This window comes from Chrysemys picta, chromosome 1, assembly GCF_011386835.1.
Source record: "Chrysemys picta bellii isolate R12L10 chromosome 1, ASM1138683v2, whole genome shotgun sequence".
NCBI classification, from domain to species: domain Eukaryota; kingdom Metazoa; phylum Chordata; order Testudines; family Emydidae; genus Chrysemys; species Chrysemys picta.
Genome location: NC_088791.1, coordinates 277,659,353 through 277,677,372, shown reverse-complemented (window position 1 = coordinate 277,677,372; position 18,020 = coordinate 277,659,353).

Below are 18,020 nucleotides of genomic sequence, written 5' to 3'. Positions count from 1 at the left end.
AAGACTTTCCCAGTATTTTACAAGAAAATATGAATTTTAACAAGATAAGTAAACTTACAGAAATCAAATATTCTATTGTTTGTCTACTGTTAAACTAGCTGTCATATTTGAAACTCTTGCAGTTGATATAAGGAATGATTATAATGAAGGTGTATTAAAAAGAAATACAGGCCAGCTTTTACTTATGTACTGTGGATATAAAGTTCAGATTTATAGCTGCCATTGATGACATCCGTGATAAAATAGTGATTCTGCACTTAGATTTTAAATTCTCCTCCACATCATGATATTAGTATATCACATTTTTTTCATGGCTTGGACATTTAGTCTCTGAACATGCTTTCAAACCACAGTAAGGAAAGTAACTTGTCTTAAAAGCGGTCCGTTTTCTTTGCAGCCACACTGCACATCAGAAAAAAAAAAGTTTTTACAGCCGTGAACTGGGTTTGGATCTTACAAGATGGACCAAAGAGGGAAAAACAAAGGTGGGTGCAGAAGCAGGCTCTCATGGGAAGCTGAGAAAAGGGTGTCAGAGCCAGGCTGTTGGAATAAATGGAGAAGTTACAGGGATATACTATTGGGCAAGATGAAAATGAGGGAGGGACAGAATGAAGCACTGAGTGGGGTAAGGAAACCCCTACATGAGGGCAGCAAGTGCCACTAAAATGGAAGGGACATAAGGGATAAGGACCCACTGGGAGCCCCCTGGTCCAAGCAGTAGTAGCTACAGGACAGAGCATAGAGTGGCCCAGAGGAAATCCCTGAGGATAGCAAGTGTCAGAGTGGAGGGCAGGGAGCTGATCAGGAGAGGAAGTCCCAGGGAGGAACTAGAGACAGTTTGGGGAGCAGAGTCAAAGAAACCCTGAGACAGAGTTAGGGGAGCAACATCTGGGATGTTGGGATTTCAATAAAAGGCTTTAGGTCAGTTCAGTAGCAGCCACCAGGAAAGGTTGGGAATAAAACAGGCCCCAGTCAGCAGGGGTGGCTCTAGCTTTTTTGCCACCCCAAGCATGGCAGGCAGGCTGCCTTCGGCGGCTTGCCTGCGGGAGGTCCCCGGTCCCACGGATTCAGCGGCATGCCTGCGGGAGGTCCGCCGGACCCGCGGCTTCGGCGTACCCGCCGCTGAATTGCCACTGAATCTGCGGGACCAGCAGACCTCCCGCAGGCATGTCGCCGAAGGCTGCCTGACTGCTGCCCTCGCAGGGACTGGCAGGACGCCCCCCACGGCTTGCTGCCCCAGGCACACGCTTGGCGCGCTGGTGCCTGGAGCCACCACTGCCAGTCAGATAAAGGAAATAGGAGGCTAGAACTAGGATAGAAAGGTTATTGACTGTCTTCCATTTCCTTCCTATTTCCCCTCAGAAGTTTTCACTTCCCTTTATGCCTCACCAGATGTTTGTGATCCACAATCCGAGGAATAAAAAAGGCTCGCATGGACTCTTTACATGAAGTGAGGAAGAAAAGTGAAGGGTATGCAGAATACTCTCTCACTCGCTCGCTTTCCCGCCCTCCCTCTGGAGTCCCATTCTCTCCCAACGTCCCTGCTGCCTGCAGTTCGAGGTTCTACCGTCTGTCAGAACTCACCCTTATGCTCCCTTTCTGCTGGGCCCAAGCCAAAAAAGAGGCACGAGGAAACAGTACCAGGTGAAGATGGGCCTTGCTGAGGCTCCCATCAAGGTCTTACTCTTCCCTAATATCTTGACCTACTTCACTTCTCTTTGGCTTCTCCACTGTCCTTTTGGCTTCTTCCCAGTACCTCCAAGTGGCCTCTCAGGCCTTGCAGTGTGAGCTCAGAGTTAGTAGAATTCAAGTCAGTGGATCCTGGGTTAAAAAACCCAGGCAGGACTTGAACATTTACACTGATTGTGAACCCCAAGTTAACAATTTTCTAACCTGGGCCTGAACCCGGGGCTGAAGCATCTACACTGCAGTACATAGACCCAATTCCAATCAACCATATCCCTGACTTCCTAGATCCCTCCCAAAATGTGGCCACTCAAGCCCTTTGTTTGTGGGTGCACTTTGGGAAAAATTGGCTGTCCACCAAACTTGACTGTCCGGAGAACAAAGAACGTATAGGATTATGAGATACTTTTGGCAGACTCCCAAAACATGAGTCCAGTGCGGCTGCATCTACACTGCAAAGTAATAGGACTTGAACCCTGGGTCCTGGCTTGACTAAGGCTCAGACCCTCCACCCCCTGGGGTCCTGGGATCCTGGGTCCAAGTGCTGGGATAGCACAATTTGTATGTAGATGGAAGGGAGTTAGGGTTGAGCCTGAGGTCAAGCCCTGGGCTTACACTGCAATGTAGATATACCCTACGTCTACTAAGTAAACACCAGTCCTACATGATATACACCAGAAGATTAATGCCAAGCTCAAAAGTATTAAAATGTTTTCACTTACAACAGTTTATCTGTACAGCAAAATATACCCCTGGTTTACTTCAGCCTAGTTACAGCATGGATGAAACTGGTGCACAGTATGGACTGCAGAGCTATGCAAACAGCTCAAGCAGTAATCAAAATCTACTCAAGCTATGTGCTAGACTCCAAATTGAACCAACTGAAACTGACATTTGCCTACTAGTAAACAGGATTTGTCACACAGCCATATTAGCTAACACTCAGAGGACAGCTCTTTGCAGGGTAAGATACTACTCAGTGAGAGTAAGGGTGGGAGAATCTGGTCCACATTATTTAACAATGTGCTGTTTTTGTAAATGGGGAAAAACATCTATTTTTATGGAGTCGTTCATCCAAGAATCTCAAATCTCATTACAACCTAGTAATACTCACAACACTTGTGAGGTTTGAAAGTATTAAAATTCCTATATTACAAATGAGGAAACTGAGGCATAGAGATGCTGAATATAACTTAACAAATGTCACATGCTGTCACAAGTCAGTGGAAGGGTCCAGAAAAGCACTCAGGTGTCTTTGGTGTTTACTGTGATTGGTGCAGTTAGAAAAGGCTGAACACAGAGAGCTCCTTAGCACAACCATAACTGTTTACTAAATGCTCAGCTAATACAAACCCCTAACTTCAGGTCCCACTGTCAATCACTGGAACAGAGGACCTCCCTGCAGCCAATGCTGAAAGCCAGGCATATCCCTATGAGGTGAAAAGGAGTCTTTGTATTTCAAGCTTCATTATAATGTAACAGCTTTAAATGATTCCGTGTTCATAATCTGCATGTTATACACAATTGTTATTATTATTTATTGGTGTTATGATAGTACCTGGAGGCTCAGCTGAGATCAGGGCCCCATTGTGCAAGGCAATGTATCGACAGACACATAATCAGAGTCAGTCTCTGACCATACAGCTGACAGTCTAAGCAGATAAGATAGAGAAAATTAGAAAGTAGTATTATCTCAGTTTTACAAACCAGGAACTGAGGCACAAAGAGATTAAGGTCCAGATTTTAAAAGGCATTTAAGGTGTTGCTCTGCTCAGTGTTGCAAAGCCTAACTGATTTAGGAGCTTAAGTGTCATTTTCAAATGTGACTTAGGAATCTAAGTCTCTGAAAGTCAAAAGTTTCCTGAGTGTCTATGTCACTATTGAAAATGTGGCTTAGGTGCCTAACTCATTTAGGAACTTTTGAAATGGTTACTCTAAAACCAGTTAGAAGCTCATTAATTTTCCACAGCACCCTGGTCCAAGGCTAACTCTAGAAAATAGCAGCTGGCACTAAACAATATAAATAGGATCCAAAATAGTGAAATACAAGAGGCCAAACCCTACCAGATGGCAAATGACACAAAAATTGGGGTATTGGCAAATAATGACGGTCAGTGATTCAGAATGAGCGGGATCACTTGGTAAACTGAGTACAAGCAAACAATATGTATAACAAAGGGAACAAAGAATGTAGGCCACACTTACAGGATGGGGGACTCTATCCTGGGAAGCAGTGACTCTAAAAAAGATTTGGGAGTCCTGAAGGAAAAGCAGCTGAACATGAGCTCCCAGTATGACACTGTGGCCAAAAAACCTAATGCAATCCTGAGATATCTAAACGGGGGGAACTTGAGTAGGATTAGAGAAGTTATATCACCTCTGTATTTGGCAGTGGTGCAACTGCTACTGGAATACTGTGTCCAGTTCTGGTGCTCACAATTCAAGAAAGATATTGGTAAATTGGAGAGGGTTCAGAGAAGAGCCACGAGAATGATTAAAGGATTAAAAAACATGCCTTATATAGTGATAGAATCAAGGAGGTCAATCTATTTAATTTAACTAAGAGGTTAAGGGGTGACTTGATTATGGTCTATAAGTATCTACATGGGGAACAAGTATTTAATAATGGGCTCTTCAATCTAGCAGAGAGAGGTATAAACATGAACCAATGGCTGGAAGTTGAACTCAAATTCAGATTGGAAGTAAGGCATAAATGTTTAACACTGAGAGTAATTAACCATTGGAACAATCTGGCAAGGGTCATGGTGGATTCTCAATCACTGACAATTTTTAAAGCAATATTGGATGTTTTTTTTTAAATATATGCTCCAGGAATTATTTTGGGGACGTTCTATAGCCCGTGTTATACAGGAGGTCAGATGATCATAATGATCCCTTCTGGCCTTAGAATTGATGAACATAAGAACATAAGAACGGCCATACTGGGTCAGACCCAAGGTCCATCTAGCCCAGTATCCTGTCTACTGACAGTGGCCAGTGCCAAGTGCCCCAGAAGGAGTGAACCTAACAGGTAATGATCAAGTGATCTCTCTCCTGCCATCCATCTCCACCCTCTGACAAACAGAGGCTAGGGACCCCATTCCTTACCCATCCTGGCTAATAGCCATTAATGGACTTAACCTCCATGAATTTATCCAGTTCTCTTTTAAATACTGTTATAGTCCTAGCCTTCACAACCTCCTCAGGCAAGGAGTTCCACAAGTTGACTGTGCGCTGTGTGAAGAACTACTTCCTTTTATTTGTTTTAAACCTTCTGCCCGTTAATTTCATTTGGTGACCCCTAGTTCTTGTATTATGGGAATAAGTAAATAACTTTTCCTTATCTACTTTCTCCACATCACTCATGATTTTATATACCTCTATTATATCCCCCTTAGTCTCCTCTTTTCAAAGCTGAAAAGTCCTAGCCTCTTTAATCTCTCCTAATATGGCACCCGTTCAAACCCCTAATCATTTTAGTTGCCCTTCTCTGAACCTTTTCTAGTGCCAGTATATCTTTTTTGAGATGAGGAGACTGCATCTGTATGCAGTATTCAAGATGTGGGCGTACCATCGATTTAATGTGTCAGTGCTGCATTCACTATTGGAATTTGTACGGCTAGCCACTAATATTTTCTCTTCTTTTTCTTCATCTATGTAGGGATAAAATTAGAAGGCCAAGGCACAAAATAAGATTAAACTAGCTAAAGACATAAAGGGTAACAAGAAAATGTTCTATAAATACATTAGTAGCAAGAGGAAGACCAAGGACAGGGTAAGCCTGTTGCTCAATAAAGGGGGAAAACAATAACAGAAAATGTGGAAATGGCAAAAGTGCAAAATGAAATTTTTGTTTCAGTTTTCACCAAAAAGGTTAGTAGAGATTTAACATCTACCATAGTGAATGCCAGTGAAAATGCAGTAGGAGCAGAGGCTAAAATAGGGAAAGAACAAGTTAAAAATTACTTAAATAAGTTTGATGTCATCAAGTCACCAGGACCTGACGAAATACACCCTAGAATACTCAAGGAACTGACTGAGGAGATATCTGAAATGTTAACGATTATCTTCAAAAAGTCATGGAAGACGGAAGATACTCCAGAAGACTGGAAAATGGCAAATATAGTGCCCGTCTATAAAAAGGGAAATAAGGACAACCTGGGGAATTACAGACCAGTCAGTTTAACTTCAGTAATCGGAAGGATAATGGAGCAAATAATCAAACAACCAATTTCCAAACACCTAGAAGATAATAAGGTGGTAAATAACAGTCAGCATGAATTTTTCAAGAACAAATTGTTTCAAACCAATCTAACAGCTTTCTTTTGACTGGATAACAAGCTTTTTGGATGCAGGGAAGCAGTAGATGTGGTATATCTTGACTTTAGTAAGGCTTTTGTTACTGTCTCGCATGACCTTCTCATAAACAAACTGGGGAAATACAACCTAGATGCAGCTACTATAAGGTGGGTGTATAACTGATTGGAAAGCCATTCCCAGAGAGTAGTTATCAGTGGTTCACAGTCAAGCTGGAAGGGCATATTGAGGGGGGTCCTTCAGGGATCAGTTCTGTGTCTGGTTCTGTTCAATATCTTCATAAATTATTTAGTTAATGGCATAGGGAGCTCGGAGGGTTTGCAAGTGCTTTAGAGGTTAGGATTAAAATTCAAAATGATCTGGACAAACTGGAGAACTGGTCTGAAGTAAATAGGGTGAAATTCAATAAGGACAAATGCAAAGTACTCCACTTAGGAAGGAACAATCAGTTGCAAAATGGAAATGACTACCTAAGAAGGAGTACTGCACAAAGGGATTTGAGGGTTATAGCAGATCACAAGGTAAATATGAGTGAACAATGTAATAAAAAAGCAATCATTCTGGGATGTATTAGCAGCAGTGTTGTAAACAAGATGCAAGAACTAATTCTTTCTCTCAATTCCACGCTGATTAGGCCTCAAATGGAGTATTGTGTGCAGTTCTGGGTGCCATATTTCAGGAAAGACGTGGACAAATTGGAGAAAGTCCAGAGAAGAGCAACAAAAATTATTAAAAATCTAGAAAACATGACCTATGAGGGTAGATTGAAAAAACTGGGTTTGTTTAGTCTGGAGAAGAGAAAATTGAGGAGGGACATATAACAGTTTTCAAGTATATAAAAGCTTGTTACAAGGAGGAGGGAGAAAAATTATTCTCCTTAACCTCTGAGGATAGGACAAGAAGCAATAGGCTTAAATTGCAGCAAGGGCAGTTTAGGTTGGACATTAGGAAAAACTTCCTATCAGGATAGTTAAGCACTGGAATAAATTGCCTAGGAAGGTTGTGGAATCTCTATCATTGGAGATTTTTAAGAGCCGGTTAGACAAACACCTGTCAGGGATAGTCTAGATCAGAGGTGGGCAAACTACGGCCCGCGGGTCACATCCGGCCCGCGGGACTGTCCTGCCCAGCCCCTGAGCTCCTGGACGGGGAGGCTAGCCCCCGCCCCACCCCTGCTGTTCCCCCGCCCCCGCAGCCACACTGCCACATGGGCAGCGCTCTGGGCGGTGGGGCTGCACACTCCTGCAGGGCAGCCCGTCAGTGTGTCTGGCTCCGGCTGGGCGGCACAGCTGCCAGACAAGCTGCTCTGAGCGGCATGGTAAGGGGACGGGGGGTTAGATAAGGGGCAGGTGGTTCTGGGGGGCAGTCAGGGGACAGGGAGTAGGGGGGTTGAATAGAGGGTTGGGTCCTGGGGGGGCGGTTAAGGTTGGGGGGTTTCGGGAAGGGGTGGTCAGGGGACAAGGAGCGGTGAGGTGGTTGGATGGGTCGGAGGTTCTGAGGGGGGCAGTCAAGGGGCGGGAAGTGGGAGAGGGGTGGATAGGAGGCAGGGGCCAGGCTGTTTGGGGAGGCACTGCCTTCCCTACCTGGCCCTCCATACAGTTTTGCAACCCCAATGTGGCCCTCAGGCCAAAAAGTTTGCCCACCCCGGTCTAGATAATACTTAGTCCTGCCATGAGTGCAGAGGATGGGACTAGATGACTTCTCAAAGTCCCTTCCAGTCCTACGATTCTATGATTCCTACATTCTCATTCAAGTCTTTTAGAAATCTTTTATTTATTTTTATTTTTTTTATTTTGTTTGGCAGTGGGAGAGAAGGAAAATGAGAAAATGTTCCTGAAACTGGGTGTTGTGAGGTGTATGTAGGACCAGATTTAAACTCATTTTTTACCTAATTTTAGGCAATACAATTCCTTTGCGCAAATAAAATGTACTATAGGAAGGAGTGTATAATGTTACCATTATAAAGAAACTCTGTCAATAATTAGATATCCTGGAAGACAGGTTTTGAATTAAGCAGAAGGCATGCAATAAAAATGTTACCAAAATGATTAACATAAGTAACTGAAAAAATCTGATTATAAGAAGGCAAAGTAGTTTAACACATGACCACATTCATAAGTGTGAAATATTATAATTCTATTGTCTATTCTTTCCGTGAAAAGTTAGCTCCTTCAGGAATGTCTTAATGAATAATAAAACTGACTTGATTTTCCCACTGCAGTCAACTTTGCTGTCATGCTATTAATGATTCATATTGACTGTATGCTTAATAGTTTTATGCCAGATAAAAGCAGTCGAACAGAAGCAAGTAGCCACTGTCACTCCTATGACCGTTCTCCTGATATTTTCAGCAATATTGGTAAAAGCAATCACTAAAAATGCAGAACAGACAAGTTACAATGGGAAAATGGTTTTAAATCACTCGATAACATCAGTGCTGAAGTCATATAAAACACTTTATTACATTACCTCTGCTGCAATGGAAAACACAGAGGACTAGTTTGCATGCTGTTTGTTAAAATGGCACATTTTCCTTTTCATATCATTTCATATTCTTGGATATTTTATTTTCATAATGCAATGATTTGAAAAATACAGCTAGCCAATGTTTAAAGGAGAATACACTGTGTACTCTTAGAATGTCTTAGCAGAAAAATACTCAAATCAGCTCTGCACAAGACAATAGCTACCCAGACTGCTCTGAAGCTGTAGGAGTTTATCTACTGTATATGTAAATGTTTCTCTTTGCTTTGAGGAAAGCCTTTGCGAGAACAATGTCCTTTAACAAAGGTCTAAAAATGCACGTGAAAGCCAAACATAATAACATTGTTATTCTGGCACCTATTAACAGAACAACGGGTCTTACAACAATTAGATATGAATATTGCAAACGGAATTTAATATTAAGCTGTCTTTGAAATGCCACTTTGCAGCAGGTTTCCAAATGCTTAAAGCACAGCAGGAGGTTAACTCCATCTTCAAATATTAAATCAAAACCTTTTTTTAAACCTGATAAATCTTACTGAAAGCAAGTTCTCCTTTTCGAGAGAGAATTATTAAACTATCAGAAGAGAAAACTAACCCTCTCAAGCTATTCTTGGCACATGGTCTGTATCCACAATGAATAAAAATAATAATAAAAGGGATTAATAATATTTCAGATTTTTTATATATGAGCACATTCAGAGTAACAATCTAGATTGTAAACTGTAAATAATTCCATTGACCAGGAAATAGCTCATAGTTAAACATGCAGTATGTCCTACTGTTTCATCTAGAAAGTCTCATACAAATTTTACTAAGCAACACAACTATTATTATCCTCTGATTCCTGCAGCCATTGTTACATGGCATTGAAAGATCAAAGAGAAGTGTCTATATGAGATAGTAAATGCGATATTTAAAACAGTTCAGATGCAGCTGAGAGCATGTCACTGATAAATAGCATAAAAGAATCATAGGGACAAATTCTGTGCTCAGATATGTGTGTCTAATACTGACTGAAATTGTCAGGACTTGTGTACATATCTGGAGAATTTAGTCCATATATATTAATGATGGAAAACACCTATTGTGGCATTTAGCACAATACATTTCCTGGGGCTTTATCCAGTCCATTTTTAATCTCCCAAGAAAAGACTCTTCCCTAGAAAGACAGCCTAATGGAAATCACTGGCATGAAGTTTACTCTGATATTCCACCTACATTATCCTTTTTCAGTTTCGTTCAAGTTGGTATAACCCCTTGTACCAGCCAATTCTTCTCTGTCCTTGGTATTTACTAGACATTTTTAGCTTGTTATTATGTTCTCCCTTTAATCACTGCTACCTAAGCTATATATATATTTAGCATTTTTAATCTTTCCTCTAAAGTCAATACTTTCAACGCTCCAAATCACGTTTGGTGCTCTTTCTGAACTCTGTCCAATCTGTCAATACTTTTCTGATAATGAGGTGCCCAGTGCTAAATGCAGCATTCCAGATGGAGTCACACCAGTGTCCTATAGAGACGGACTGTTACATCCGTGTTCTGTGGTGAGATGCCTCAGCCCAAAATTTCATTGGCCTTTTTTGCAGCTATAATATATCATGTATAATTTGCTGTTGCTCTCAGCATAAATGCAGAGAGGGTTCTATTTTCCACTAAATGTCTGTGTTTCAGATTATCTTTCCTCAGCTGTATTAATTTCCATTTTCACAAGATGAATCTCATGATGCTGATTTCCATCCTTATCTCTAACTTCTCTGGGATCTTTTATATTAGTCCTCTGTCCTTGCAAGTAATCACAACCCCTCGTAATTAAGCATCCCCTGTTTATTTTCATTTACTTCCTCTTCCAGGTCATCACCAAATTTGAAAATTTAACATTTATTATTTGCCTTATGTGTAGTCCTCCATGCAGTTTTCAACATACACCTCTACCCTAATATAACACTGTCCTCGGGAGCCGAAAAATCTTACCACGTTATAGGTGAAACCGTGTTATATCGAACTTGCTTTGATCCGCCAGAGTGCGCAGCTCCACCCCCCGGGAGCACTGCTTTACTGCGTTGTATCCGAATTCGTGTTATATCGGGTCGCGTTCTATCGAGGTAGAGGTGTACATAGTAACATTCATATCCAAACCAACCTGAACTCATTCTGAGAATAATATTTTTGGAGAAATTGTATCAAATGCTTAATGAAAATTCAAATGCATTTAATCTACTCCTTTCCCTTTCGTGGAACTACAATATGTGTCTAACAATGCTTGTCCTTTATAAACTGCAGTAAAGAGCCACTGCTCATGGTTCTGTTAATGTCTATCTATATAGATATTTCCTTCCATAATGCCATATGGTTGTCAGTATGCACATGGGTGCAGGATGGCATTAGGATAAGAGAATCCTCCTCATGTATTAATGGGCCTATTTTCTCTTTAACACTTCCTTTTTCCTGACATATTCGTAAAAAGTCCTTCATATGCCTCTTGAAAGCCTCTGGCTAGTATTACCATATTGTGGGTATTTAGTGCCCTTAGATTTTCACTGCAGACTTGACCCAACTCAGTATTCTTGCGTGGTTGCCTTCCTCCTTTTCATTATCAGGTACATTTCAAGTAGTCCACCAAAGAAAAAAGTCAGTAATTTTTAAAATAAAATTCTCTTCTCCCATGCTGGTAGTCTATAACAGATGCTCACTACCGGTAACATTTCTTTTTGTTTTGTTTTGTTTTTGTTTTTTGTTCCTTGTATCTTTATGCAAAGAATTTCACTGCCACCATGCTCTCCCTGGTCTTATTACCTCACTGGCCTTGTAAATGGTTTTGACACATAATGCTACCCTACCATCTTCTGTTTTCATTTCTCCACTACAGAGTGCAATCTTATTTATATTCCACTTATGAGAATCATTCCACCACTGCAATGCCCACAATATCACAATGTATTAATATCTCATTCTTCTTGCTTGTTTCCAACACTTCTTACATGCTTATAAGCACTTTGATATATTAATACTCTAGTTTTTCACCTTTTGTTTCAGAAGAACTCCATCTTCTGCCTTGCTGTAGGCTGCATGTTCATGTCAGAATATTTGAGTTAAGCAGAAGTGTCCCTATGTACATTTATGCCTAATTTATAGATTACCAAAACAAATTTACCAGTATTTAGCCAAAGAGGTTGTCACGCTCTAAAAATACAAATAGGTTTTCATCCAATCCATGTGTCTTCTCTCTATACCTCACTTCATCTATTGGCTGGTCTTGAATATAAATCTTCCCATTTCTCCACTTGTACTTGGCACTGGAAGGAAATCCGTGATCACCTGGCTCACTCATAGTCTCAGTTCTCTTTCCAGCTTTCTGAAGCCTTCCTGGATTATGTTGACTCTTCTTTCACTGTAGTCATTTGTTTCCATGTGGCTTAGAAGTAATGGCAATTCACCAGCATTATTTAGGACATCCATCACTTTTTTATGATATTATTAGTAGTATAATTTTGTTATCTGGGGGGCAGCATACCACAATTTCCTTGTCTGGGCCATACCTTCCTCACTACAGATTCTCCAATCAGAATACATACCTTTTCTCTCTGCTTGCTCCCTTCCATTGTCTCTTGAACACTGGTTGGGCTTCTGATATCCTGTGGGGCATCTTAAAGTATGTGTACACTGCAATCAGACATGATTCCACAGGAGCTCAGAAGTGCAACCAGCAAGTGCAGACATAACTGAGCTACCTTTTATCTAGCGAGCTCAAATAACAATAGCAATGAAGCTGTGGCAGCATGGACTATACAAACCTGCCCAGGACCGTGGTTATGTACTCAAGTGGAGAGCCTGTGCTGCCACCCATGCTGCGGTGGCTTCACGGCTATTATTATTTTAGCTAGCTAGATCAAAGCTAGATCAGGTCTGAGTCTCTTCTGTCTTGTCTATGACAGAACACCTATTGGAGTTGTCAAGTTTAAATGGCTCCACACACATTTTTGTTCTGCTTTTCCTGTGGCTTCTAGTCTTCATTTCCACTTACTATCTCCATCATCCCTTATTTCCTCTCTCTTTTCTATTCATGGTCTCAACCTGCCTTGTCTTTCATGGTAATTATCATCCTATTGGGTCTTTGTCTGTTTTGCTTTTCTTAGAGCCTTCAACTACCATTCAGGTCCCTCACCCTTTCCTCCCAGAGCAGAAACCAGATTGTAGATGCATCTACTATTTTCCCCAAAAGCTGATATTATGCAAAATGTATTCAACAGGATGAGATACAAATATGTCTTCTCATGCTCCTGAAATCTACTGTCAGTCATTTGACATATATTTTAGAAGGAGACAGTCATGATGCTGACTGCCAGACGAACATCAGCATTCACTAACTCACCTTCACAATTCTCCCTCTTATTTCACTTGCAACCTACGCAGACTGCTGCCACGAAGCAAGACATTCTGACAGTAAAATGGAAACGTTAAATACTCAGTAAGACGGAAAATATTGCACGGGGTGCTAAAAATAGAACATATTAGATGTGAATTGTCAATTGACATTTTGCTTTCAGTTGCTAAGTATGACCACAGCACAACTTGCATGGTTTCCCCATGTGTGCATTCTGTAGTCATGGACACCCTTAGTTTGTTTCTTTTTAGGAAGCGAAAGGGTAATGCAATCTCTGGGGCCATTCAGTTCTTGGTATTTCAGTTTCAACTGCCTACAAGGGTGTTATTTGCTGCCAGTTGTGATGTTTTCTGTATGAAAACCTGCTCACTAACACCTGGAATGAGATATACCAACTCTGTTCTAAATCCAATAAAATCAATACTTGGAGGATGGATGGTCCAGTGGTGAGGGCACTAGCCTGGGACTCAGGACACTTGGATTCAATTCCTTGTTCTGTCATAGACTTTCCATGTAAGCTGGACAAGCCATTTGGACTCTCTCTGCTTCAGTTCCGCATCTGTAAAATGGGAATAACAGCACGTCTCTACCTCACCAGGCATGCTGTGAGAGACAAATACATTAAAGATAGTGAGACACTCAAATAATACAGTCATGGGGACCTTAAAATTAACAAACATAGACAGGTAATAAACGAAGGATTAATACTTCCCCTGATTCCCTTCATTGTGTCTTCATAGATATAGCTCACTTTAACAGTTTCCCTTCCACCAGCCCCCAATAGTCATATGTTAAGCTCATGCTATGGGCACACTAAAACAGTTCCAACAATTTGAAAGCTTCTGCTGGTTCAAGAGATATATCCTACCTTGAAAATGGGAATTTTATTAGAACTGGTAGGATCCTTCAAATTGGTGGAATGTTTTAAAGGCACCACTGCATTTAGTTTTATTGTACTTATTTAGTTAGATTTATTTAAGGGTACGTCTACACTTACCGGAGGGTCTGGCGGCAGGCAATCGATGTTCTGGGATCGATCCCGGAAGTGCTCGCCGTCGACGCCGGTACTCCAGCTCGGCGAGAGGAGTACGCGGCATCGACGGGGGAGCCTCCCTGCCGCGTCTGGACCCGCGGTAAGTTCGGACTAAGGTACTTCGAATTCAGCTACGTTATTAACGTAGCTGAATTTGTGTACCTTAGTCCGAAGTGGGGGCTTAGTGGGGACCAGGCCTAAGATTCATCCATCCCAAATTCTGTATGTCTGTACAAAATACTAACAAAAAATCCAAAGCGTACAAGTTGAGCCAACATCCAAACCTAAAAATATTCCCAAACTCACTCTACCATCAAAGTACATCCAAACATGAGTAAGGGTGGTTCTGAATTGCCAGAGATAATGTGCATACTTGTTTTATACAAAGTTTATGTTTTGTAGTATTTACTGCTTAATATAATGGCTGGAATGTTTTGTTAAGATAATTGTCATTTATTACTTGTCTTAAAGTAGTACCTAAAGGCCCCCAGGCAAGATCTGGTTTCTAATTTGCTAGGTGCCATGCAAACACAAAGTAAGGGACATTCTCTGGCCCCCAAAGAGCTTACACTCTATCTAAACAAGACAGTTGAAGGGAAAGTCAGGCAACATATAAGCAAATTCATCAGGATTACTGCTGGCAAAAGCCATGCTGGTTCCATAAGTTTCTTTTTTTGTTTTTAATTGTTAACATTTTTTTTCTTTTTCTTTTAGGCTAGGGGTGTGAGTTCCAGCTTGTGTACACATACGTGCACTGGCTTCCATTGAACTAGTGGGAGTATAAACAGCAGTGTAGCCATAGTAGCATGGGCAGAGTCAGTGGAGGCACAGCTTAGCCATGCTGAATACAAACATGCCTGAAACTGGCGGGTACCTACTTGGCACAGCTAAGCTGTGCAATCATTGGCATTGTCTGTGCTACCATGACTATATTGCTATTTATACTCATGCTAGCTTGATGAGAGCTAGTGCAAGTATGTTTATGTGAACTGGGATTCACACCCCTAGCTCATAGTGTAGATGTAGCCTTAGAGAATGGGGTGATATGGGATAGTGGAGAAAAGAAGTTAATAAGAGCACAGGTGTAGGACACAGCAGGGAAGAGAAGAAAAGGAGAGGAAAGGAGGGAAAGGAAGGGATAATCAGCAGCATGAGAGCTGCGAGTGTGATGCTGCAGCAGAAGAAATGTGAGGGAGAGAAAGAGAGGATAGTGGAGTGACTCAAGAGTGGGGGGGAAGATCTGATTTCTTTTCATATGCACTAAGTTACTTTCATGACAATTAGAGCAGTGCATCTGAAAGGCACGCTACGTAAAGTAATGAACAGAAATGATTGTATCGCATGGAAATTGTACCTTGATTTTTTAAAAGTACATTTAAAAAATATGCAATAGGAATATCAGTGGAACTATAAATTTCCATTGAGTAGATAGCTGACATTTTGATTATAAGCAGCATTAACATATTATGTTAACTTAGGAGTCTATTGTTCCGTGCCAAAACTTCAGTGGCATGCATAAATATAGGGTGGGATTTTAAAAAGCACCCAAGTGACTTAGACCACAAGACACATTGAATTTCATTAAGACTTGTGCTCCTAAATCACTTTGTCACTTATGCAAATCCCACCCATAGTGTGCAAGTGACTACAAGCATACTATTGCTACTGGTCAGAGTAATGTAAATCCTTAATTCAATGAAAGGGTTAAACAAACAATTATTAGTTAGAGAGGTATCATGCTATGCCAACTACCTGTGCATATTTCAGAAATACTGTGTGTATCTATGTGAGTCTTCTATTCCAGTGCTGGCTAATCTCTAATGACCATGAACCAAGTTCAGCAAGAAATCAAACAGTTCTGGTCTTAGCTAAGGACAGCCATCGGGAAAGAAAGTCCTTATTTGTCATTTTCATGGGACTCAATGTTAGGGACAGCGTGGTAGCAATAACTGTCGAACAATTTTTGTCCCTTCTCTAGCAGTTCCAAGAATGTGCTGCAGGTAGAAAAATGCAGCTGCTTTAGAACAGTAGTATTATAGACTTCTGTTTGGTTGATTCTCATGAAAGATCTAGAAAAGCCATTTGTAATGCATATCCAAGCCCTGAGCAAACATGTCACTGATGTTTCCAAGTGACATCTAGAGATTCAAAACGGTGAGTAAAGCACAGTGGACTGAGAAATATCCTTACCTCAGCAGTATTTGTTTATAACTTAGGCATAATGTATGATGCAGTTTCTGAGCTGTGTGATTTATCCAAACATCTAAAAGAAAGACATAACGTTGCCAGAAGCTTATTCTGCGGTGTCAAAGCAGATTCAGGTTTTTGCATCAATGGCTGACAATCCTGGCTCTTTTGCTAAAGAGGCTGTCAGTGCTTTTCAGAACATGTTCTTAAAAAAAAAATCTTTGCACGAAGGGAAAAGTCTTAAAAGCAGTTAGGGAGAATTTTGCAGGAGTCTTGAAAATAACTTGGATAGCAAAATGCTGCTCACATGAGCATTGAAAAATAGCATCGCTCTTCGTAGTGCTCCTCGCAGAAAATCATGCAACATGACTGCATATTTCTTAATAGGAGGTGTCAGCCCCTGTGTCCTGGCCAGTTTGGATATTACATGCTACTTACCTAAATTCCTCTCACAGTTTCAACTTCTTCCACTTCTTCTTCACTTCATGCCCTTCTACACTTCATGAAGTGTAATGTTAAAGAGCTGCCACATCTAACCAGAGGTGACTGCATTTCAGTGATTAATGTGCTATATGTAGGAGTGGCAGAATTTGGTTTTTATTTTTTCATAATTTCGATAGATAATATTGATGTTTATTTGTAAGCACTTTTATTATTATCAATTTAAATAGTCACAGTTGCACAAAATTATGGATATTAACTTTTTTATTTTGTTGTTGCTGGAAATTATGGGAGCGTCAGAAAATGCCAGAGGAATAATGGTGATTATGAGAAAATGGGGTTGTCAGACAATAATTATTTAATTAAGAACATAAAAATGACCATACTGGGTCAGACCAAAGGTCCATCTAGCCCAGTATCCAGTCTTCCGACAGTAGCCAATGCCAGGTGCCCCGGAGGGAATGAACAGAACAGGTAATCACCAAGTGATCCATTTCCTGCAGCCCACTCCCAGCCTCTGGCAAACAGAGGTTAGGGACACCAATTACAATAGATACTGAGGTTCAAAATGTTAAAGCTTTATAACTGCTTGTGTTAAAACACAAATTGTCAATGTGAGGTGTCAAAATATGCAAAATAAATATCCTTAAGTGAAACTCCAATAAGTTCTCAAGCAGCATGTTTTTTTACTTTGCCTACCTGTAAATTTCATTTATTATTGATGGAAGTATTTTTTCATCAATTTGTTTGTGTATAGTGGAATCTACATTTACTGATATTTGCCAATAAAAATCTAATCTTTCCCAAATGATGTACATAGGATTTCAGGTTCCAGAGCATTGGGTGAATCATTTCTGTATACAAATTTTAAGGAGAACTTTTAAAAAATGACAGGAAGGAAATCTCTTTCGAGCTAAAAAATGTGTTCATCGGACATCAAAAATAGAACATATTTAAATTGGCTATATTGTTTATTTTAAGATGACCAAATGCTGTGGAAGATAGAAATATTAAATAAATATATATGCCCAAATCCTGAAGTTCTCACTCAGGCAAAACTGCAATTGAAGTCAATGCCCAAATGACAGGAACAGATCTCCAGTTTGAATTCAGGATCCGTGGTATATATGCATACCCACAAAAAGCATTTAATGGGGGTTGTTTTAAATACTTCAAAGGGATGACAAATAAAAAAATCAGTTATAGAGGTGTAAGGAGAGTCAGGATGAGATATCTACCCTGATATCTGGTGGTGAATTGTGGCGAGTTGTGGAAAAGAACTTCAGGGGCTGATCTTGTTTGCATAGGCACACCCACCCCACCTAGCCTGAGCCCACAGCATCCCAAATGGTCACTTTGACTGCTGTGGGATCCCCAGTTTCTCTATTATTGGGGCAGGAAGAATAAAGTGTTGTTACCCTGATTATGTGACTCAAGGACAGTAGAACTGTACTTGGCATTTTATGATGGAGGGACTCACCATCA